Source organism: Leopardus geoffroyi, chromosome C2 (genome assembly GCF_018350155.1).
Source record: "Leopardus geoffroyi isolate Oge1 chromosome C2, O.geoffroyi_Oge1_pat1.0, whole genome shotgun sequence".
Taxonomy (NCBI): domain Eukaryota; kingdom Metazoa; phylum Chordata; class Mammalia; order Carnivora; family Felidae; genus Leopardus; species Leopardus geoffroyi.
Window position 1 is genome coordinate 112,222,917 of NC_059333.1, and position 23,622 is coordinate 112,246,538.

Here is a 23,622-nt window from a genome sequence, read left to right on the forward strand (position 1 = left end):
AGAGGTGAAGGAAGGGTAAGTGTAGGGGAGTGGCAGGAGATGAGCCAAAAGCAGGTCTGTGTTAAGCCCGGGAGTCTCTACTCTGAACACCATGATGAAATGGAAGAGTTTATACAGCAAGGGGATAGGTAGGTAGAGTTTGGATTTGTATTTCAGAAAGATCCTGTGGCAGCAGCTTGAGGGTGAATGGGAGTGCGGGGTGGCGGCCCATAGAAGAAGGGTGAATGGGTGTGGACAGACTGGAAAAATGACTCACGCGGGGAATGAGGAAGGGAGGAACCTTGGGAGACTCCCAAATCCCTGGCTTAGCCTACTGGATTGTTTGCTACTTGCCTTTTAATGTCTTCAATTTGCCTTTCATTCTCCATGACAACGAACCCATGACTTCTGAGCTGGGCCACCTATGCATCTGCTAACAGGTTGGTGCCCTAGCTGGCTTCCACACACACCTCAGGATGTCCAGTGGACCGCTAAGGACTAATCCCCATTGTGGGAATTTATTTTCAATTGTTCTCAGACCCTTGTAGACTTCCAAGTTAGCACTTTGGTGCTCTCTTTTCTTGTGGGTTAGAAAATTTGCTGTTTGGAGCAACGTGGTGAAAAACAGGACTTTGGACCTGTGTATGGTGCAAGAAGGGAAATTATTTTTCCACTTCGGCACTGGAGAAGGGGGGAAGTTCTGGGAACAAAAGAGAAATTGAAACTGAGACAGATTTTCTGCTCCACCGAACAGAATACAAAGAAATACAAGAAAGACCCTTGAATGTTAGAAACGGTAAAATAAACATCCTCGTAAATGACTGAGAAGAGAAAAAAATGTTATTTTACATTAGATGAAGGAAAAAGGGATGGCTAACAAAACTCATATAAAATAATGGTCAATCTAGGACTCAAAAATGTGTCAAAATAAATTGTGATATAAAACTTCGTTTGCCAGTGACTTTGCTTAATATATTATTACAGATGATATTATAACATGAGTAATGATATTGAAAAGTTTGAAGCACTGTAACAAGAACCAGATCACATGTTAAAAATATTAAATCATGTTGCTAGCTTTCAACTACCAGTAGCATTCTAACCACATTTTAAATTGTGGAAATTATTAAAAAATCATTAGTAATAAAAAGTAAATAGTTTCCCATTTAGAATACCAATGATAGTCCTTCAGTGCCAGGAGAGCATTAACAGTATGGTTTCCTATGCTTCTGTGAAGTGTACTGACAGTTCACGGGTTCATGAGTGAGTAGATCCATAAGTGTAAAAAGAAGGTCATTTGTGGGTGGAGAGGGAAATTATAGAAAACAATTTCAGATGAAACAGAACTACTGTTTTAGATAAAGGAAAGAATGTTCACTGCCGGTTTCTGAAATATTTCAAACCATTCAAGTCTTAATTATACCAATGAATCCCAATAGAAATGCAGTTAAGCAATATGGTTTTTAGAGATAATATCAACTACCAGGTTCACCAATAATGCAGATAAAGGAAATGGTAGCATTTATCTTTTTCACTCAGATGGGAGTCTGTGAAGCACCTGTGTAAATGTGTGAGCATGTGTATGAATTGTATCTTCCTTGTCCTCCATACACATTTATAGCTCAGTAAGTTCTCATAGCCTCCCAAATGTGATTCGCCTTTCCTGGCCAAACAAAACAAAACAACACAAAAACTCAGTGAAAATATCCCAAAAAGGTATGTTTTTTTAAAAAATTGAAATATGAAAAGGTCTTGAATCACTGATCTAGGAATACTGTTTTTATTATACCAGGATAAAAATAATCCATTGCAAGATACTGTCAAAACTAGACCCAGATGCAGATCTTTGCTTTCTAGCTCATGTTTAAATACATATGGTTGAGAGAAGAAGCTTCTGGAAGGCAGTGAAGAGTTAGAAACATTTTTGTATGGAGAATCCATTTTAAGCAGATACATTAAATGTATCTCTATTAAATTTCACAGTGGAGGAGGGAGGCACTCTTCTATAGCCTGGATTCAAATTTGTTCAAGTATCTGAATAAATATACTGATAGAGTTACATGACTTTAGTTTACCTTCAGGGACCTTTAATATTTTACTTGCCAAGTAAGTTTTATAAATTATACCCAGTATTTAAATATAACTTATATTCTATTACGTGTTATGTATATATAGTATATTATGTAATACAACACATTGTATATATAATACATATGCCACTTAATGTGTAAACCACATAGGTGTGAAAATATTATATAAAATCAACATATTTGTCTTAAAATGTTTATAAAGACTAAAGCTGGGTTTAAAATGTTAATTTGATTTGGACATGTCTCAATTAAGCTATTTTACCTAAAAGTTGAATCTAAATCTTCAATATAATTAGTTTGGCATCTGGCAATAGGGCAGTATAAAACAAATACATTTCAGAATTAAAAGTTTAAAGCCACAGAATTTGAGTTGGGAATGGAGCATTAGAGACGGTCTGGCCCTGTTCCTTTGTTAGACCAGAGAACATTGTAGAAGTAAATTGGCCCCATGACAGAGCAGAACTGGCATCAGTGTCTTCTGACTCTCTCAGACCATTTATTGTCATTGTTTTTCTTAAAAACACTGGGGCCATAACAATATCTAATATAGACATCATGTTTCCCCACGTTCAATGGAAAGAAGGGCCACCCTAGATTTCAGTACAATTTGCAACCTCTATTTTTTTTTCCTTTTTTTCTTCTTCCTCCCATTTTTGTCCATTCTTCCTTCCTTTTTTCTATCAGAAAACACTTTTCACATAATCGTTCCTTTCACGTATGTTGATTGAGCACCCACCATGCTAAGTCCTGTTCTGGGCAATACAGTTAGAGAAATTAGCACAGCTCAGTTACTATCCTCAAGGAATTTAGAGCCTGCTATGGGGAACCAGGCACCAAACAAGTAAAGAATAAATAGAAAGAAACAAATAAGCATAGGAAGCAATTTCAGATGGAGATAAGTGCTATGAAGTAAGAGAAAGCAGATTAATGGGATGGGGGTGCATGTTAAACAGCGTGGTCAAGGTTTGAGGTGGTCAGAGATGGGCAGAGAACTCAAGGAGGGGCAGAACATCTCGAAAGACCATTCAAAGAGGTGGAAACTGCAGGTCTAGAGTCTTGAATTCCAGGTTCACACAAAGGCTAGAAAACCAACAGTGAGTAAAAATGAATGGGGTACCCAACTTCAAGGAACTTACAGTCAAGTGAGAACAATGAATCCCAATCAAATTAATCACACTCAAAATGTATAACTACAGCCATGATGCTTGTGGTCAGTGACGACTATTGAAGTGTTCCGTTGTATTAGAGGTGGGATGATGCATGATCCAAGTTTGTTTTTCACAGAAAGAACTGAAGTACTGTCCTGACTGCTATGTGGAGGCTAATGGTCTAATCCCAGAACAAGGGGCAGGAAGTGTACCACAGGGACAACAAATGGCTGAGGGCCAGCGGAAGTGAGATACAGTAAACATTAGAATCTTACATCTCAGAGCTAAAAAGAATCTCTAAGATGACCACATCCATGCCCCCAGGGAAGTAAGATTTATAGTGGATGGGTGTGTGTGTGCATGCACGCACATGCTTTTGCTTAAAGTCAACACAGTATAGGGGCACCTGGGTGGCTCAGTCGGTTAAGCCTCTGACTTCAACTCAGGTCATGATCTCCCAGCTCGTGGGTTCAAGCCCCACATCAGGCTCTGTGCTGACAGCTCGGAGCCTGGAGTCCGCTTAGGATTCTGTGTCTCCCTCTCTCTCTGCCCCTCCTCCCGCCCCCCCCCCCCCCGCTCACACACACACTCTCTCTCTCCCAAAAATAAAATAATTAAAAGTCAACACAGTATAGAAAACTCAAAAGTACTGAAAATAGAATATTTTTATAAAAATCAGCAGCGATTCCAATTCCCAGAGAGAGTCACTGTAATACTGCAGTTTATTTCCTTTCAGGCTTCTCTCAACACATTTTTTACATTGATATTATACTATATATGCAACTTTGTGTTCCATTTTCTCTCCCACCTAATCTCATAGTATAACTTTATAAAACAAATGACATCTCTCATGTCATACATTTTAATCTTCATTTATCACATGAGGTAATGGGGACTGGAGAATTGCCCTTGACCAAAACCTCACAGCTAATGAGGGTTAAGACTCCTGACCCACAGTGTAGTGTCTCACAACCTATATCCCAGATCCTGAATTAATGTGTCTAAAATTAATATATTTCTAAACATTCTACCTGGGACATACACCTGTCTTCTAGTGAGAATTGTCACTAAGGAAAAGGAAATACACAACAGTGGTCTTTTAATAAATAAAGCAGTTACAAAATAAATATGAAACAGGTAGCCAGAAAGTCAGAGTGGATATATTACTCATATATGTTTATAGGATATAATTACATGTAATATTATGAAATGCTTTCTACCATCTCATAAAATTGTGTGTTGCAGCTTAGCCCAGAGTCCTCTTGTAATCTTTTAAAAATAGTGCCTAATAAGTCTTATAAATGTTCTAGTGTAACTATTTTTATACTGCAATCCCAACATTTCTACGTATAATAAAAGCACCTGAAAATATGCCCATTGCTTTATCTATTCCTAAATGCAAACAAATTTCTGAAAATGCCAATAGCAAGGTTGATTTTTCCTTTCCTAAATGTCTATCTATCTACGCATTTTATTTTGGACTCCTTTCTTTGGACTCCTATGAGAGTTCTCTCTGGGTCTTATCCACTCTGTTTATTCCTTCTTACCTGTCTTTCCTGAAATTACCTTCAGACCATTTCTCAAGAGATGTCCTAAAGGATTTTTGAAAAAGAACAACTTTTGTCACATTAATGAATGATGGGGGATTCATATTCTTTTTCTCCTTTTCCCCTCTTTGCCTTGTCCAGTAGTGTGGAAACAGAGCAGTAGTCTTACATTAATTCTAATATCCTAATGTAGGCATCAGTATGCTGGCTATTGCTCCTTAGTTCATTCAACAAATATTTATTGGGCACTGATCATACGCCAAGAGTTTGCTTGGCACTGGGGATACAGAGATTATTAAGATTTCTTCAAGGTACTCACAGCCTAGTCTAGCTGGTTGGGGTGGGGTGGGGGGAGGCAGACGTGGGAAAAAACCTCACACTCGGAAAAAAGTGTAGCCAATGAAACAGTTCAATTAAATCCAACAAACCCTTCTCACCATGTGCCAGGCAGATGGTAAGGACGACAGGGCTGCGCCAGGCCTCGCTCCTCACAGACTCCCAAGCAGCTGGCAAATGGTAAAATTACCTGGCACATGGTAAGTGCTTCATGGCAGAAAGAAAGAAAAGACATAGGGGCGCCTGGGTGGCTCAGTCGCTTAAGTGTCCGACTTTGGCTCAGGTCATGATCTCACAGTTTGTGAGTTCAAGCCTTGCATTGGGCTCTGTGCTGACAGCTCAGCCTGGAGCCTGCTTGGGATTCTGTGTCTCCCTCTCTCTCTGCCCCTCTGCCACTTGTGGTCTGTCTCTCTCCCTCTCAAAAGTAAATAAACATTAATTTAAAAAAAAAAAAGGCTAGACAAGACATAAAGGGCCGTAGGACAGACAAGCAACTTGATCGTATAAATGCTCATAACAAATCGTTGCCCTTGCAATGAAAGGTTTTTTTTTTTGTTTTTTTTTTTTACTGGGCGACTCAGTTGGTTGAGTGTCCGACTCTCAATTTTAGCTCAGGTCATGACCTCACAGTTTCTGAGTTCAAGCCCAGCATCGGGCTCTGTGCTGACAATGTAGAGCTTGCTTGGGATTCTCTCTCCGTCTCTCTCTGCCCCTTCTCTCTCTCTCTCTCTCTCTCTCTCTCTCTCTCTGAGTAAATGAATTAATTACAAGTTTTTAAAAAACAAAGTTTGTTTTTCTTCATTTTTTTGCTGCTATTAGCTTACCAAGGTGGAGTCTAGTTCCCAGACAGCAGGCTTGCTCACCTTGCCCTCCGTGAGTCCCAGGCTGGCCTTGCAACTCTCTCCTTGCTTCCCCCCAGGCCTTCAATAGGGGATCCTCAGCTAGGTGATAGGAGATTATCTGATTAAAGTCATTCACACTAAGGTGAGATTGAGGCTTAATCCTTCAAAAGTGATTGCTTTGACAAAAGATGGCCTGTTAACCCTAATGAACCGCTAACTGACAGAGCTTAGAGGGCTCCTTCTCACCCTCTAAGCTGCCCACCGCCCACCCACCATTATATCCTTCCCTCTCTATTTCCCCTCCTGAAATAAAGGAAGAAAGGAAACTAGTAAATTCAGGAACGTTAGGGATTCTAATCACACATAATGTCTCTCTGCCCTCTCTTAAGAGGCCAATGAGGTGGCATTTATAAGCCCGTCCTAGAAACAGGAAGACTGAAAGTAGGGAAGTGGTTCCTGAGTTTGGCTTCACTTTGGATCCACAGAGTACAATCCAGACCAATCAAATCAGAATTTCTGGGAGTGGCACACAAGCATCAGTACTTTTTTTTTTTTTTTTTTTTTAAGTTCCTCAGATGATTCCAATGTGCAGCCAAGGTTTCCTCCCACTGAGCTAGAGTTTAGGAAATGAAATTATCCAGAATCAGCGGCAATCCATTGACCTGCTCCATTTTCTTCCTTTGGTGAATAAGGTCTATTTGGCACAAAAGAAACAGTGTTCTCTGCAGGAGACTCTGTTTCAAATAGTTAGCTTTGGGCAAACTGGTACACATAGGCATCTAGATACGTGGGCATCAGGACTGGTTGTCGAGAGCTTGTGCAGCTTTGCCATGTACCTGATGGGACACGGTGCTTCTCACGCAAACTAAATACGTTTCACCTTATACCAGGTAAGCATCAGTGGTTGTCTGTGCGCTTAAAAACAAACGAGATATAGTCGAGTCCACACAGAACATAACCCGACATGTTCTATAATGCTTAGGTTGCTGTTTGCTTAAAGTTTCATATCCTGTCTCTTCCTAAGAAACTGTGATCACGAGCGCCCCTTGAGAATGACATTAGGGCCACTGAGAGATCAAAAGTGTCCTAGGCCACTTCCTTTCGGATTTATTAACATTAGACTATAGAATATGTATGTGTGTGTGTGCATATCACATAAAAGTGTGCATATATACATATATGTGTATATAGGTGTATCTGTATGTATAACTTTCTCGAAAATAAAAAGTTTTACAAATTCTTATCTATTTTATGAGTTCATTCAACAAAATAACATGGTTAAATCATAAATACAAATACATTAATAGGACATTTCTCATTTGCAGATAACATTAGAAGTCCTAATTTATGGTGTTTGTGAATGTGCCATTGGTCCCAATGGCCACACCTGGGTGGCTCTGAACGCCCGTATTTCTGCCACAGCCTTAGCAATGAGGAACTACTGACAGGACCTGATCTCATTGAGCCTTCCCAGTACTGATGTATTTTTAGACAATGTTGAACGTTCTTTTCCCTTTTCAAACTTTTCTGACCGTAAGTCACCAGCTCACCAGTAACTGCTGCATTTTCACTCTGTCTTTTTGCTGTCAACTTTCCTACCCAGTTCACAAATAGTCATTGAGCACCTAGCATAATTCCAGCCTTTCCTAGAATCTGAGGCTATAGAAGGAGCAAAACTAGACCTCAAACCCCTTGAAACATGCAGTCCAGCAGGATATAGCTATGCAATAGTAAATATAATCAGTTAAGTAAATAACATAAATGTGCAAAGTGTAGCATAAGGGAATGAGAGTGTGAACAGGTGAACCTAACTCAAAAGGTAGACAATTATCATTACCTTTAGGATCTCTTTCTTTTTTCATGCAATTCAAATGTCTAGAATTACAGCCATGTGAGAACTACCACAGTACTTAAACTGGATGTCTTCAGTGCCTTTTAATTTGCAAGACAGAATTCTATTACTAGTTGCATGAAATAGTGACCCTTTTTCTGTTAAGATGCAGGATGTCTACCACACAGCCCCCCAAGGGCAAGGTTTGGAGAAATCTGTGACTGATCACTACTATGCCACCCTGGCTGTTCTTTGGTGTTTATTGTCCATTTCCTGGGTTTAATCTGTTAAGGTTATGACATCTCCAAGACAAAGCCAGCTTCTCTCTCATACTTTCAGAGAGTAGAGCATGTCAGCTTTGGAATTAATATATGAAAATCCAAATGTATTATCTTTTGTTTTGTCAGAGTTAAAAGATCATTTTAAATCTTTGTTCCTGGATGCAAAATTATTATTTTTTTTCCGTTCCTGAATATAATAGGTAGCATGCGCTATCACAAAATAACGTATCAAGTGTCTTTAATAGGAGTTTATTAATTCTGTTCGGGAGCCATTGTAAAGATGTTTATGCATGATTATTCTAGACTAGCAATAGAGCAGTAGTCTGTAACTCCTACCCACATGCTACTCCCATGCACAGTGTAACTTCCTTCTATAGCTTCAAGACTCCCACGTTCCTACAAAAGCTCTTTCCTACCTGTCACTTAGTCTTCACAATTAAATAAAGAACAAGTTAACTGTTTAAAGAGGCTGGCCACTCTGGGCCTCTCTTTTCATGAAGTCATTCTTCTCTGAAGATACTCTAAATTATAGACTTAGCCAGAACAGTTTTTTCCCTCTTTGAGGACTTTGAAGTCTGTTTCTTCTTACGATATTCTGGTAGGTCTGTCATAGAAGAAACTGTAAATAGTTGGTCAGGTTCCCTAAATACCACGAGCTCTATGTGAGCCTTGGGAGGTGTTAACTTTGTTAGATTAGACTTGAACTTGTGGAAAAGGGCGCATCTGGCACCAACTATCCAACTTGTTTGAGATAGCCAAAATTAATTATTAAGAAAAAGGAGTGCATGGATGACACTTGGTACAAGTCTGGATAGTTTCCTTACTGTGATGCAAGAAGCCAGCTGAACTAAATCTATTTCATTTATGACTAAATTACCAGGTGACTAGGGGTAAAACACTGTCTCCTTTGGTGTTATTGGCAATAGGTATTCCTGTGCCAAATATGACACATGGGCCAGCTTCCAATGGCAAGAGTCATGCCAGCTACAACCTTGTCCTTCTGCGAGTATTGTTGGCTGCTCTTGGAAAGAGCATAGCCACCTCTCCCCCACCCCGACTGGCACAATGGCCTATGTACGCGCCTCACTTTTTAGAAGAATTAGGTTAAAAAATAAGGGGTGTTACTTCAAAGGCTGTTGTTCTGCCCATGCATGCCTTGGCTCCTATGAAATAAAGATGGTCTTTGGAGTCTGTCATTAGGCACAAATTTCTAATCAATCTCTTCAACTCTTAGTCTCCTACTAACTTAAATTATCTCCCTCATAGAATTGTGATAATGATTTCATGGGAATTGACCTAACAGAGGTCACAGCTATTATTATTATTTTAAATAGGATATTTAATAATAATAATAATATTTTATATTATTTTAAATTGTGTGTGTGTGTGGGGGGGGTTGTTTTCTATTTTTGAGAAAAAGAGAGACCATGAACAGGGGATGGGCAAAGAGAGAGGGAGACACAGAATCCAAAGCAGGCTCCAGGCTCTAAGCTGTCATTACAGAGCCCAATGTGGGGCTCAAACTCACTCACCATGAGATCATGATCTGAGCCGAAGTCAGACACTTAATGGACTGAGCCACCCAGGCGTCCCCAAAAAACATAGGCTATTTTAAAAATAAGCTCATGTTAAATGGCAGATTTCTTCAAGATATGAGGATTAAAATCAAATTACAAGTTTAAGAAATGTATAGCTATTGTTTATAAGATAAAAGACAAATCCTCTTACAGGTTTTTGAATGGACAGGTAGGATGTAATCAAAAGGGAATCCAAGATGTTCCCTGGAGTGATAAACAGGGACTTTTCAAACATCACTTTTAATTGACCAGAGCACAGCTTTCTTTTGTCCAACTTTCCCCACCCACTTTACAAGAAAAAAACAAAACAAAACAAAAAAAAAAAAAAAAAACACAACATGGGAAGGACAAGCCAAGCCAAGTAAAAGGCATCTTCCACTTTAAAAAAGAGTACATAATGCACAGTTGCATGGAAACCACATCCTTTGGAACCATATGTGATTTTTTTTTATGCAGTCAGAGCTGTTGCCACGGGATAAAAATTTAGTTGTCTACTTGCTTCATTTAAGTAACACAAGTCAAGAGATTGTTCCAGGCATAGCTTCCCTCTTTTTCAGCTTTTACTCTTTCCTCGCTGAAAAAATGTATCTCTCAATTTCATCAGAACAAACACCCTCAAAACTTTAAGCGGAGAACATAATGATTTTGTGTTGCTAAGTACTATTTAGTAACAAAGGTTTGGGCCACAGGAATGATGACATCACCCACAGAAAGAGGAACATTTACACTTTTGAAAGAGATTCTTTTCCAATGTGATGGGTCATCAGCCAGAGGAACAAAGCCAAATAAGGCAGGAGGAGAGGCCTCCTGGTTCTGGAGAAGGCATCTTTAGCATCCAATTCTGGAATCATGCCCCAAAACCACATGCTCTTCTACGCTCCCCTTCTGCATCTAGTTCATGTCAACAAATGTGTACTATTATTATTGTAAAAAGCCTGGTACTCTCATACTTCGATATATTTGCTTCTTAACTAATCTGTCCACCTATGGGCAGCAAGTCAGGAAGCGGCTTCATGTTTCAGGGGTGTTACCTAAATATTCACACACTGCAGATATTCATGCATTTACACACGCGTGCAGTTGGAAACCACACACCATCTCACACTTTGCAATAATCCAACAATACGGTGAGTCATCATACCCACATATTTACATGATTCAATGGACTGCATGGTTTAAATAGCACACAAGTCACCTGTGCTCCTCCATACTTCCCAATACCACCAACAAAATAGTTTTCTCTTTGGGCATTGACAGGAACACTCATAAGTCAGCTTGTGGCTCCTACAATATCATGTCTGCCTGCCTTGGGGAAATTATGACTGTGTTCCTCTCTACCCCACCCATTGTCATCCTTCTAGCCACACCCAGTCCAATGCCACGGGTAGATTTTTTTCATTGTCATCTCTTAACCCAAACAGCCATACTAGTTGTCATTAACTTAAGTATGTGGGGAGGCCATTTGTTCTTGTCCCTAATAAATATTAGGTCTGTTTAAATAATACTAATACTAATACTAATACTAATACTAATACTAATACGAAGATGGAGAAGGAAAAGGAGGGGGAAGGTGAGAGGGAGGAGGAGGAGGAGGAAGAGGAGGAGGAGAAGTCCTTTTTAGTAAGATATTCTATATTCCTTTCCCAAATCATATTCAACCACCCAACCCCCCCTGCAAAAGTTGTATCCATCTAATTCTGGGATTTAAAAGGTAATATTGGATGATTTAGATCTCTCGGGATAATAAAAATAAATCAGAGGAAATTTATAATTACTCTGAAAATGCAGAGTAAGTAACCACTACTTATAATAGGAATTGGTTGATGTTGTAAGGGTCCCTATCATCACTGATGCTGGGATTTGAGAAGAATAAATAGGAGAACATCTGTTGTCTTCAGAGACTAGAAAACAGCCTTCTCTCTAGTCCTTTCTGCTTCTATCCATGTGGAAACTAACGTGCCTGGTGACCCCATTACCAGACATCAAGGTACCTGTTTTCAATGGCCATGACGAAGGTCAGTTATTCCATAGCAATTTTACTGAAAAATCTGAAATTGACACATTTAAATAATATTTAAGCCCTTTCACTTTCATCAAACCCATACCAATTATAAAAATGAGAAGGCAAGAAAATGTAGTTAACCTCTGAAGACAAACTCAGCTCATTGAAATTTATCTAAATATAATAACTTATCACCTAAGAAAGCTTTTGCCCTATGTAGTAATCCCTGCTTCTCTTCAAGCAACAGTTTTTCTTGGCCTATGTTAAACACAGAGAGTGAATGGGTCACCCGTTGCACTCATTTCCCAAGTACACACACGTGCATGTCTGCAAATATTTGCTCGCAGTGTACAACTCCTTGCCTTAGCCTACAACCTAAGGAACCTGGCCCTTTTTCAGCCCCAGCTTCTTAGTATCATCTCTCACTACCCCCATGGGACCTGGACTCCTCCTTTCTGCTTCTCAGATATGCCAAACTCATTCCTGCCTCCTCTGCACTCACCCAGCACTCTTCCCAGGGTCCTCTGCATGGCACTCTCAAAGTCCCCATCATTCAGGTCTCAGCTTAAATATGTCCCTTTCAGAGAGGCCACCTGGAAGGCCAGCTAGGTAGAGGAACTTTGCTTCTCTGCCTGTCTATCCTTTTACTTTGTTGAATGGTCTTCATGCGGCTATCTAGCATCATCGAAATTCCCTTCGTAAACATTTACTTGTTTACCGGCTTAGTCATTGTCTTGCCTCCCACTGGACTGAACCTCAGCTCCTTCAGGTAGAAATTTGGGCTTGGTCATCACTGTTTTCCTAGCATCTAGATGAGTGCTTCATGCATAATGCTTGATAGATGAATACACGAATAAATTCACTTCAAAATGGAAACAGAGGCCTCTCACAAGAATTAAAATTGTCTCTTTGCATAACCCACTTCTTGAGAAGAACCACAAAGGCAGGGTCACCACATCCCTCCTCTGGGAGGACCATAGAATAGAAAAAAAAAAAAGTGGCTCAGTATAAATACCAGGGCAGTATGTGAACATGGTAAAGATCCATTGTGGAGACAGACACACTGGGACCAATTTTGTGACCATTATCAAACTCTCTCTGAACCTGTCTTTTTCCCCCCCCTTAAATCTGTAAAATAGTACTAGGGGTACTTATTTCACAAAGTCTGTGAGGGTTTTAAATTCATTAGTTAATCCTGTGAAGGACAATGGTATTAAATACAATGGCATTTTAAAAATGGTACTAAAACCTGGTACTAAAAATGATACTCAATGGTGCTAAAAATGAGTACTAAAAACTATAATAGTAAAGCTATTATTATTAACATTATCATCATCATCACCACCACCACCACCATCATCATCATTATTTAGGACCTAATAATCTCAAGAACCAAGTCATAGGTTTATAACCTTAAACTTGATATGTTGGATACACACACAAAACGACTCCAAACAATATTCCTAAAATAGCCTTTAAAATCCACTCCGAGATCAAAAAATAGAACCAGCAAATAATTACACAACAATATGTGAACTATATGCATAGCCATGAGGCCAGAACAGGCAGATGGTGAATCAGGAAAGAATTCTGGAAGGAGATTGGTCTTCCATCTGGCTTGAGGGAAGCGATGAACCCTAGCTGGCAAGGAAGGGCGGGCACATGTGTTCCCTGGGGGTGAGGGCAGAGGCAGAACCAGTGCAAAGGCAGTGGGGAGGCAATGCAGAGTGACTGCCCCCAGGATTCTAAGAGATTAGTGGCACCCACTGTGAACCAGTCTCTTTTTAGCTCCATGGAAGAGAGCCAGTGCACACAAAAAAGAGAACTTCTCGGTCTATTTGTTGTCCCCAGGGACCACTTCTTTTGTGTCAGTTCCTTTCACTCAGTGCTAACAGAAGTATCCCACCTGACAATCGCATGGCAATTTAGAACACTACCGTAATCATGGCCTCCTCCACATGACCTTGGGAGATAGCGGTTATTTTTATCATGCTTGTTTTATTTGTATCTAAGGTTCAAAACTGTTGAGGCCTTTTGCTTAATCATCATTTGAAGACCTAATATGTTCCAGGGATTCTTCTAGACACCGAGGATATAATATGAACAAAACAGACCAAACCCTACCCTCATGGAACTTACCTGTCAGTGGCAGGAACAGGGAATAAATAATTAAACAAAGAAACAAAGGTTTTGTGTGGTATTAAGTGCTATCAAGAAAATTAAAAGGGGGTAAAAGGACACAGTGACTGGGTTAGGGACACTATAATAAAATATTTAGTTGGTCATGGAAGACATCCTTTAGGAGGATCATCTGAACATCTAAAGAAGGAAGAGTTGTGCACAGTAATGTGTGGGAAGAACATGCCAAGAGAGGGAAGAGCATGTGCAAAGTCCCTGAGTCAGGAATGAGTTTAGGAAGCTCCAGAAGCAAAATAAGGAGTGGAGCCAGAGCATCGTGAATGACGGGATAAGAGGAAGGATGTGAGGGAGGAGATGTAAGTAGAGGATAATACATATAAGCAATAGTGAGGAATTTGGATTTTTTTTTTCATAATTAAAATAGGAATCCATTGAAGAATTTTTAGCAGGGAGTCACAGGATTTGACTTCTATTTTAAAAGGTCATGCTGGTAGGGATGCGAGAGTAGAAAAAAATCTCACAGTTGTGCAATCGAGCCCATTGTTGGGCTCTACCCTGCGCACGGAGCCTGCTTGAGATTCTCTCTATCTCCCTCTCCCGCTGCCCCTCCACCACTTGTGCAAGCTCTCTGTCTTGACAGAGAGAGTAGAAAAAGAGAGAAACGTCCAGAACAGAGATGATAGTGTCTTTCACTGTGCTCAAAATGGTGGAAGGGGTGAGCCTGGTCAATGTTGGGATATATTTTGGAAACAGAACTGACAGGCTTGCTGATAAGTAGGATGCAGGTGAAGGAAAGAAAGAAACTAGTGACACTTTTGACCTGGATAACTGGGTGTAAGATCATGTCATTTACTAACCAAATAAGACTGGCATGGAACAGAGAGAAGGGTGGGCAATGAGGGGCTTTATTTTGAACGTGTTAACTTCAATATAGATGCCTATTAACATCTGAGGTTTAATAATCACTTTGAGGTATGAGTTCATAAGCTGGCAAAATTTAAGGAGGTATAACTTTTTTTTTTTAATTTAAAGTTATGGGGTTAGATATCTGGAGAGAGAAGTAACCATCCAAGATTCACAGGCAGTAAGTGACAGAATGGAAACTGAAAATGAGTCTTGGCACTCACCAACTCTCTCTTCCTACCACAAATACCAGGATGTGTCCATCATTATGAGGAGAATATGGGAGAGTACAAGGGACAGGAATGTTCTAGAATCACTCATAGAAGAGGGTGAGAATTTTTCCAGTGCTTATGGACTATACAAATTCATGGTTGCTTCTTTCCTTGCCTATTTTTCTGTAAGTGTGATGCTATATGCACATTTAATTTTAAAAATCCATTCTGGAATAATAAATTCATAAGGTTGACCAAAGACCACTGGTACTTACTTTCCTTATGGAAATTACCACTTTTTGGAATACGTGACAGATAATTAGCTTCAGACTAAATGCAGATTAAACAGAATTGAAATATAAAGCTAAAAGTTTAACCAATAACTCACACAGGTATTTCTGAGTTGTATCATAACATTTGAAATAGGACTATCAGGTTTGTTTAGCAGAAATGGCTTGGGCAAGAAGCACTTAATCTCCATGGCTAGGAGAAACAATTAGAAGTCAATCAAGTAAAAAATAAAATTAAACCAATAAGAATGCAAAGGGGAAAAATTCTAAAACTGGAAACAAACAGAAACAAATCAATCTAATTGTATTTCAGATGAATACTATGATAACCTGAAATGGAAAGAAAGAAAACGTGTGAGGGATGGAGGGAAGAGGGAAGGAAGGAAGAAAGGAATTCATCCAAGTAACTAATGAACACAGTGTTTGGTGGGGAATGAGTGTGTGGAGGGAGAAGGTGCACACAAACCCTGAATTCTTTTTAGTGGGTTTATTGTAGTGATTTGGGTAAATTAATTCTTAAATTATTTAACAATTTTCTATTTATTTTTTGAAAGAGAGAGAGAGAGACAGAGCATGAGGGGGGAAGGGGCAGAGAGAGAGGGAGACCCAGAATTCAAAGCAGGCTCCAGTCTCTGAGCTGTCAGCACAGAGCCCGATGTGGGGCTTGAACTCACGAGCCAAGATATCATGACCTGAGCCAAAGTGGGAAGCTTAACTGACTGAGTCACCCAGGTGCCTCTTAGATGTTTTATAGAATTGAGTAAATGAGTAAACACGTTGATGTTCAGATCCAGGGCTCACACTGTGGAAGAAGGGACACACAATCATGGCATAGGTGAGGGCAAAAAAGAACCTTCCGGGAACGGATTGGAATTGGAAATAGCAGGTGAATGCAGGATGTCCAAAACATATGTGTATGGATATAAATTTTTATGAATGCATGCATATGCATTTTTGTATGCATACTTGTATGTTTGTGTCTGTATGTGTGTATTTGCATTAATATATTTTTGCTGGAAGGGTCAAAAAAGAAAAGCACTCCAGTGGCAGTGAGAATACCTAACCCAGATTTGGCCTTTTAGACCATTTTCCATTAAAAGAAATGAGAAGTGAATGATTCCAGGGTTGGGATGTGCTAGGTACCAGATTAGCCTAGAACATCTTTTTATGCTAGAAAGTAAGAAAGTGCGTACTAATACGAGGGAAGCTGGCCATAGGGACATAGAAGCCAGAATAAAGAGTCTTCATTGGTCAGATGTGGACAATTTGAGCACCATAACAATTAAGGCGGTAAGGAATTATAAACCATTGGAAAGACAAAATTTCCTGAGTTAATATCAGGAACAGATATACAAATTAGTAATTAAATACAGGAGAGAGGGGGAGATTTTGCTTACATTAGAATACAAAAGGCTGACTGAAACGTGCCGGGAGTGTTGGAGCTGGAAAATCATGATTTTATAACTGTAATGCATTACGGTCAAGACTGCATCAGATGAGAACATCAATTAATATTAACCCAAGAGGAAATTTTTCATGAGGAGTTGTCATTACAATGTGGAGAAATTAGGCAACACTTTGCCATCACAACCAAAATTAACAATACCATTGGGGGATAGATGAGCATCCCGTGACCCTAGGTATCATCACCTGTGCAGTATTCTAGCAAACACTGCAAAACCACAATCTAAACGTGAGGAAACGTCAGACAAATACAAAATGAGCAACACGGTTAAAAAGCAAAAAAGAGGGGTGCCTGTGTGGCTCAGTTGGTTGAGCGTCCGACTTCCGCTCAGGTCAGGATCTTGCAGTTTGTGAGTTCGAGCCCCGTGTTGGGCTCTGTGCTGACAACTCAGAGCCTGGAGCCTGTTTCAGATTCTGTGTCTCCCTGTCTCTGCCCCTTCCCCGCTCATGCTCTGTCTCTCAAAAATGAATAAATGTTAAAAAAAGAAAAAAAAAGAGTTGGTGGGTAGACTTTAAGGTTTTAATTTTATAAAAGACAAAGAAATGATGTGGAAATGTTCCAGATTAAGGGAGGCTAAAGAGACATTGTAAATAAATGTAAACACATGACTCTAAACTGGATGCTTTACTGGAGGGGGAAAATTATAAAGGACATTATTAGATAAATAGCAAATTGTAATATGGGCCAATAATAGATAAAAGTATGGTATCAATGTAAATTTATGAAATGGATATTGCGACCATTACATAAGAGACTACCTCTATATTTAGTAATTACAAGCTGAAGTTAAGGGTCATGTTTTTTATAACTTACCCTCAAGTGGTTCAGGAAAGAAAAAATGGAGACAGAAAGATATGGAGAGAGAAAGAATGAGAGCAAATTATGAAGCAACTAGAGTAAAATATTAAGATTAGGCAAACCTGGGTAAGGGTATATAGGTGTCCACTATACAAGTCTTAGTTTTACAATTCTTTTGAGCTTGAAATTATTTCTCAATACAAAAATTAAGTAAACGAAGTATAATAAGCATTTCTAGTGAGCATTTAAAAACTCCAATGGTGTTAGATATATGATTTTTACTCAGAAGGCAGCCTAATTGCCTAGACGATGTTCCTGCCTCTCCTCTAATTCAGATCTGTTCACCAACACAGGAAGAGCGTAAAGCATTCTGCTTCAATTTTTTTTTCTTATGCAAAGTGAAAACAAATTTAACTGAGGTATGCTTAAAGAAAAACGCTGCTAATTTATTTTTTTTTTCCAGAATCAGAACTGTGGTGATTTTTTTCAAGATCATATTACTATTTGTTTGTTTCCAAAGTGAAAAGAATTTTTAGACTGTGATAACCACTAAAGGTGGAAAAAACTGAGAACTTACAATTAATTTCTATAAAAATGAGCTGGGACATTTTATACTAGTTCATGGAGTAAGAACAGTAATCTAACTTCATTTCTGCTTCACTGTCCATGGTTCCATTATGAATTAATGGTTTTAATGCTATTTTTCTTTAAATTTGCATTTAAAAATACAAATTTATTGTTTTCCGTAGCAATACTGGAGAATGGAAGCCCATTTTGCACACATGTAGAATGATGAAAAGACAAAGCTGGAAAGTATTTAGAAGACATCAAATCTAAATGCCTAATTCTAGTTCATATAACATAATAAAAATATCAGTGATGTTAGGGAAGCATTGGCAATGTAATAGTAATTCTCAAACAACACATAATTTATGCTCTAAAGATTTAAGCATTAAACAGTGTTTTTATTTTCTAGAATGCAGATGTATAAATTAGACCGCATATAATGCTTCTTTTTTAAAGGAAATACTCAGAAATATAAAAGAATTTGCCTTTATTCTTTATATTTGCAGAGATTCTTTCTTGTATGGAAATGAGATTCATATTCCCTCTTACAATCATATGTACTTCCAAAGCACATATTTTTGTGAACATAATAATTTTCCCATATAACACATCTTTTCATTAATAGAAGAAATATGAATATGCTACATGTGGCACTTATTTGGAAGTCCCATCCAGTAAAAATAAATAGAAAATCAATGGATGTAAGTGGACACAATTTGCTTTTAAAAAGGCTGAAAAAGCCATATTATCCAGATTTAGAGGATTTTTGTTTCTGAATCCAAAACACGCCATCCCTCTGAGTCTGCCCTCAAACTATAATCTTTCCAGCAAAAAGCTCTCATCTTTACTTTTGCAAATGAGACAATGGCCAAAAAACAAAGTAACAAAAAACAAAAAACAAAAAACAAAACAACAAAAAGGAAAACTAACCAAACAAGGGCATCAATGTTTCAAAAGTTCTTTTGGGAGTTTGGTCATCTATGTTAAGAACAAATAGCCTTATTGTTTTCAAAGCGAAATTATTACTTGAAAGGTAACATATTAGTGAGGTGGGATAGAGCCCTCTAGAAATAGGTCATTCTCTTGCCCAGGTGGGCGGCTTTAGAAAGTTCCCACTGTGAAGGAGGGGACAGACACCCAACAAAACTGTGAGATTCATTGGATCAACCCTGGATGGCAGCAGTCTGACAGACACCCGGCAAGAACACGCACACATCATATAGACAACCACGTCTTATTAAGACAGATACAAAATTTTGCAGCGCTATACAGCAGTCATCCAGCTTCAACTTTTATGATTCAGTGAAGATTTATGTCTCAGTGTGTCATATGAATGTAATCTTAACGAAACACAGTACAATTTATGTCTGTAGTTGAAAAGTAAAAATTTATGTAATAAATTACTTACAATATTATATCAGTTTCACTTTAAAAATGTGGATTTGGGGGGTGGACTCTTAATGCTTTTTCTTATGACACCATGTGAAATAAAAAGCCTATGCAATGCATCTTGCTGTTCTCCCAATAATGACAAGACCTTCTCCTTTAACAATCCGTATAGCTCATGGAAACTCAACCAGGTAGCACTCATTTTTCTTTTTTTTTTTTTTTTTTTTTTTTTTGGTATATATAATTTTGTCATGGAACAAATTCTAAACTTACTCTCCATAATCTAGGACTAGACAGTTCATTCAGAGACTAAGAGTTCCCAACAAACACAACCACCACCACAGCAACACATCCATCACGCCAACTAGATAGAATTTTCTCTACTTCTTTGGCCTTCATTTGCCAGTCTGAATTACAGTGTTGATCAATTTAGACCATAATTTCCTTGACTATGTTTTTGCTTGGTTGTTATCAGCTATTCAGCGTAATACCACACTACGTACAACAAACCCACAACACTTAATAGCTTATGATATCAAAATATCTCATATTTAAAATTCCAGACATTTAAGAATACTTCCATCATTTATTTTTAAAGAGAGGGGCATTAGACGTGGTATTGTTGCAAAGGACACAACCAAGTTCTGATGGAAATAGTTGTGTGTAACGAGCGTGTGATACATAAAGACTGACGTGCACAATTTTAATGGATTTCTCACAACTATCAACTTGATGGTAAATTTTTGATCTGGTTAAGAATGTCAAACTTGAGTCAACAGTTCATTTCCTGAATTTCTAACGCTAACAATCTGTTCTTCTTCTCTCTATAATCGAAAGACAGTGACTCCTGTAATAGCACATTGCATGAAAATAATTAAAAAAAAAAAACACCCTATTTTCTAGGTAATGTAATAGAACCAGTGTGACAGCATTGTTTACCCAAATTGATTAAAATTAAATCCATTAATTTATGGAACAATGTGTACTTTCTTTTTCAGAAGCCACCTGATTACTCTAATTAAGAAAGCAAACCAAATTAAGTAAGCATTCAAATATATTATTTGCTTAAAAAAGATTTACAAATCGCTGCGTGATAAATGTAATTATATTAAATAGTTAATATGCATATATATTACTCTGGCTTGGCACAAATAAAAAAATTCTGTTGGATTTAGATTACTTTAGAATTTCCTAATGAAATTAGTTTCAGCTTATTTTGATCTGCAATTACGAATTCAAAGGGTCTGACTTTTAGTTCTTACTCCATTTTTAAGCATTATAACTGGGATTAATCTTAAGACAAACATAAATTTCTAAAATTTGATTTACTCATTTACCTTTTTAAATACTACTATCTACCGTATGAATTGCTTTTTTCCTAAGTATTTAAATATCATCATAATGTGATGGTATGAAAGACTGAAATGTCACATTTTAAATAATTCTCTGTATTTTCACAGTGGGTAGAAACAAATGCAAAAATATCTTTATCCTGGAAAATGTCCAACTAATACTATGCAAAATTAACAAATGTAACTAGGATAACTTACAAATGTTAGGAATTTACTAGAGCTAAGGGAAGAAAAAGTTCTCAAAATTTACATTAGTATGAAATTTCTTTTGGCACTAAATTGTGTACAAAATTATGAAAATAAATAATTTTTTTTTTACTTTTCAGTTAAAATAATTTGGAGATCAATAAGAACTTCAAAATCTTCCAGCTTTTTAAAATTGAATGTGCAGTTGAAGCTGTAAATTTACTAAAGTTTTTCATTTAAAATATGGACTATTTCCGTAAGAATTGTCAGATTAAGCTAACCTATTTTATAATGCAGCCAACATTTAATGTTATTCCATAAACAGCAATCCAAATAATAAAAATAAAAAACAGCAAGTTAACACTTTCTTCTTACCGCTGCGTTATTTTCAGTTGCTTGTTAAGCTCCTTAAATAGTTGAGTTAACCACCATCTGAAAGGGCTCTGACTCTCTGCTTAGCTCTTTTTAGTCAATTTTTTTTTCTCTCTGCAAAAGGACAGTCTACCAAAAGAGGAAGTTGTGAAACACCAGAGTCATTTTGCTTTATACATTCTATGGAGAATGGAGTTATTCACAAACGTCACATTTGGAATCATGGTAACAGACTATAATTTGTGTGTGTATTCATATATAATTAACATATACACAAATGTATATGTGTGAGCAAGTTTTTGAAAAGTTAAGCTATTGAAATCTATACTTGATTATGTAATGCTCATTTACATAAGGAAACATCTCCTCTGCGGCCAAAAGATAATCATAGAAAAACAAAATTCTGCTCTATGCAGACAAAAACTGTCAAGCTGATACATGAGGAATTAACTTGCTTTTATAAGGCTAATTAATTTAAACTCTTCAGAGTATGACCTAATGCTAATCTGACTGCAGACATATTGTACAAAGAAAGAAAGAAAGAAAAAAAAAAAAGAAACTTCAGTAAACGGACTTTTTTCCTGGAATCTGGGTAGTGGTTTTTTACCTACAGGCCTTAAACTTCCTTTCTCATGAATAGCTGCCTGTTACATACAGATAAAGAATTGCAAAACTGAAACTGTTGCTTATCCATAAGCTATGGTCTGTCTAAAGTTCGGCCACAAGAATAAAAAGCAGGTGCTGGTCCTGCAATGCTGAACATCACTGGTTAAGTTTCTAACAGGTTGGAACGCTAATTGAAAATATTTACGGGGTAGTAGGGACAACGGTAGAAAAAGGACATAAAAACAGTTGATCAAGGCCAATACTACCGTCAACTTCAAATAGAACGAAATACTCATACACATTCTTCTCGCAGGTTACTGAATAATGGAAGCAAATGAATAGCTGCAATTTGTATGTGGCAGCCCCTCCCACCCTCCCTTGCTGTTGGGGAAGGGAAGAGGAAGCGGCTGGCGGATTGCAAGAATAACTGTAAATTGTCAAACCTCCACACGCTGTAAGAACCACTTTCTGGACTTTGGAAACTATCATGCTCTCGGGGTATCACACTCTGCTTTTTAATTAACCATAGTTTCGAAAGGGCAGTAAAGAGCAATTAGGGGATGATTAAAAATGGAAACGTTTTTCCATTTCACCTAAACTCCTGCTTGATGTGAATTTGCAGGAAGTAAAAATAAAACAACAAACAATATTAACAAAGCTGCCACCACAGCAGCAGCAAAACGCCAGAGTGTCATCAATATAAAATTTGATTTGAATTCTTTAGTGAGATACTTATAAGAAAATCCTTGAAGAAAAAGTTACTCATGTGATTGATATTGCTTAGATTCTATGTGTTTTGAAAACTGTTCAATATGATCGTACTTGAGTTCTGTTATAAACCACGGGGCCCATCTGCCCAACAAAGACCCAGGCTCGAAGCGTAGTGCTGACGTCTGCAGATGATTTTAATGTCCTTGCCCAGTATTTGTGTTCCTTTTACCTGGATGGTGGATGTGGATTTTTGTTTCTCTAATTATGCTCAAGGGTCCATCTTAAACAGCTCTCCTCTGACTACCCCTCCCTATTACATTCCCATTTGAAAAAGTTGTCATTGACTTCCTTGAAGTCCTGGTGTGTGTGTGCACGCGTGCGCACGCACACACGCACGAATACTCGTGTATATTGTGCTTGTGTATGCGTATGGTAGAATATACATAAAATACACAATTTTTATCTTTTTTTAAAATTTTATTTTAGAGAGAGAGAGAGCACAAATGGAAGGGAGGGATAGAGGGAGAGACAGAATCCCAAATAGGCTCTCTGCTCCAGCCCAACAGGGCTCAGTAACACAGGGCTCAATCTCATGACCCTGGGATCATGGCCTGAACCAAAATCAAGCATTGGATGCTCACCTGACCAAGCCACCCAGGAGCCCTGACAATTTTTATCATTTTCATGTGTATCGTCCAGAGGCATTAAGTATATGACATTATTGTATGACCATCACCACTATCCATCTCTAGATCTTTTCATCCTCCCAAACTGAAACTCTATACAATAACTCTACTGTTATTAAACAATAACTTCCCATTCCTCTTCTCCCCCAACCCCCAACCAGTCCCTGGAAGCCACCATTCTTTCTGTCTCGACGAATTTGACTTCTCTAGATACTTCATATAAGTGGAATCTAGGACATTGGTCCTTGTGGCTGGCTTATCTCACTTAGGTGGACCCAGGTTGTAGCATGTGTGTGAATTTTCTTCCTTCTCA

At 38.1% G+C, this 23,622-nt stretch overlaps 1 protein-coding gene across 2 annotated transcripts in view; it reads right to left on the reverse strand.

Annotated features, from left to right (window-relative positions):
- The window catches only part of MBNL1 (muscleblind like splicing regulator 1), a 205,540-nt gene extending 184,122 nt beyond the window's left edge, over positions 1 to 21,418 (reverse strand). The window contains exon 1 of one of the 2 annotated variants that reach the window (XM_045503211.1): positions 21,310 to 21,418. The gene's annotated coding sequence lies outside the window, so the exon portion shown is untranslated. The remainder of the gene's footprint in view (positions 1 to 21,309) is intronic. The other variant, XM_045503230.1, reaches the window with a different exon arrangement.
- Positions 21,419 to 23,622: the final 2,204 nt, after the last annotated feature.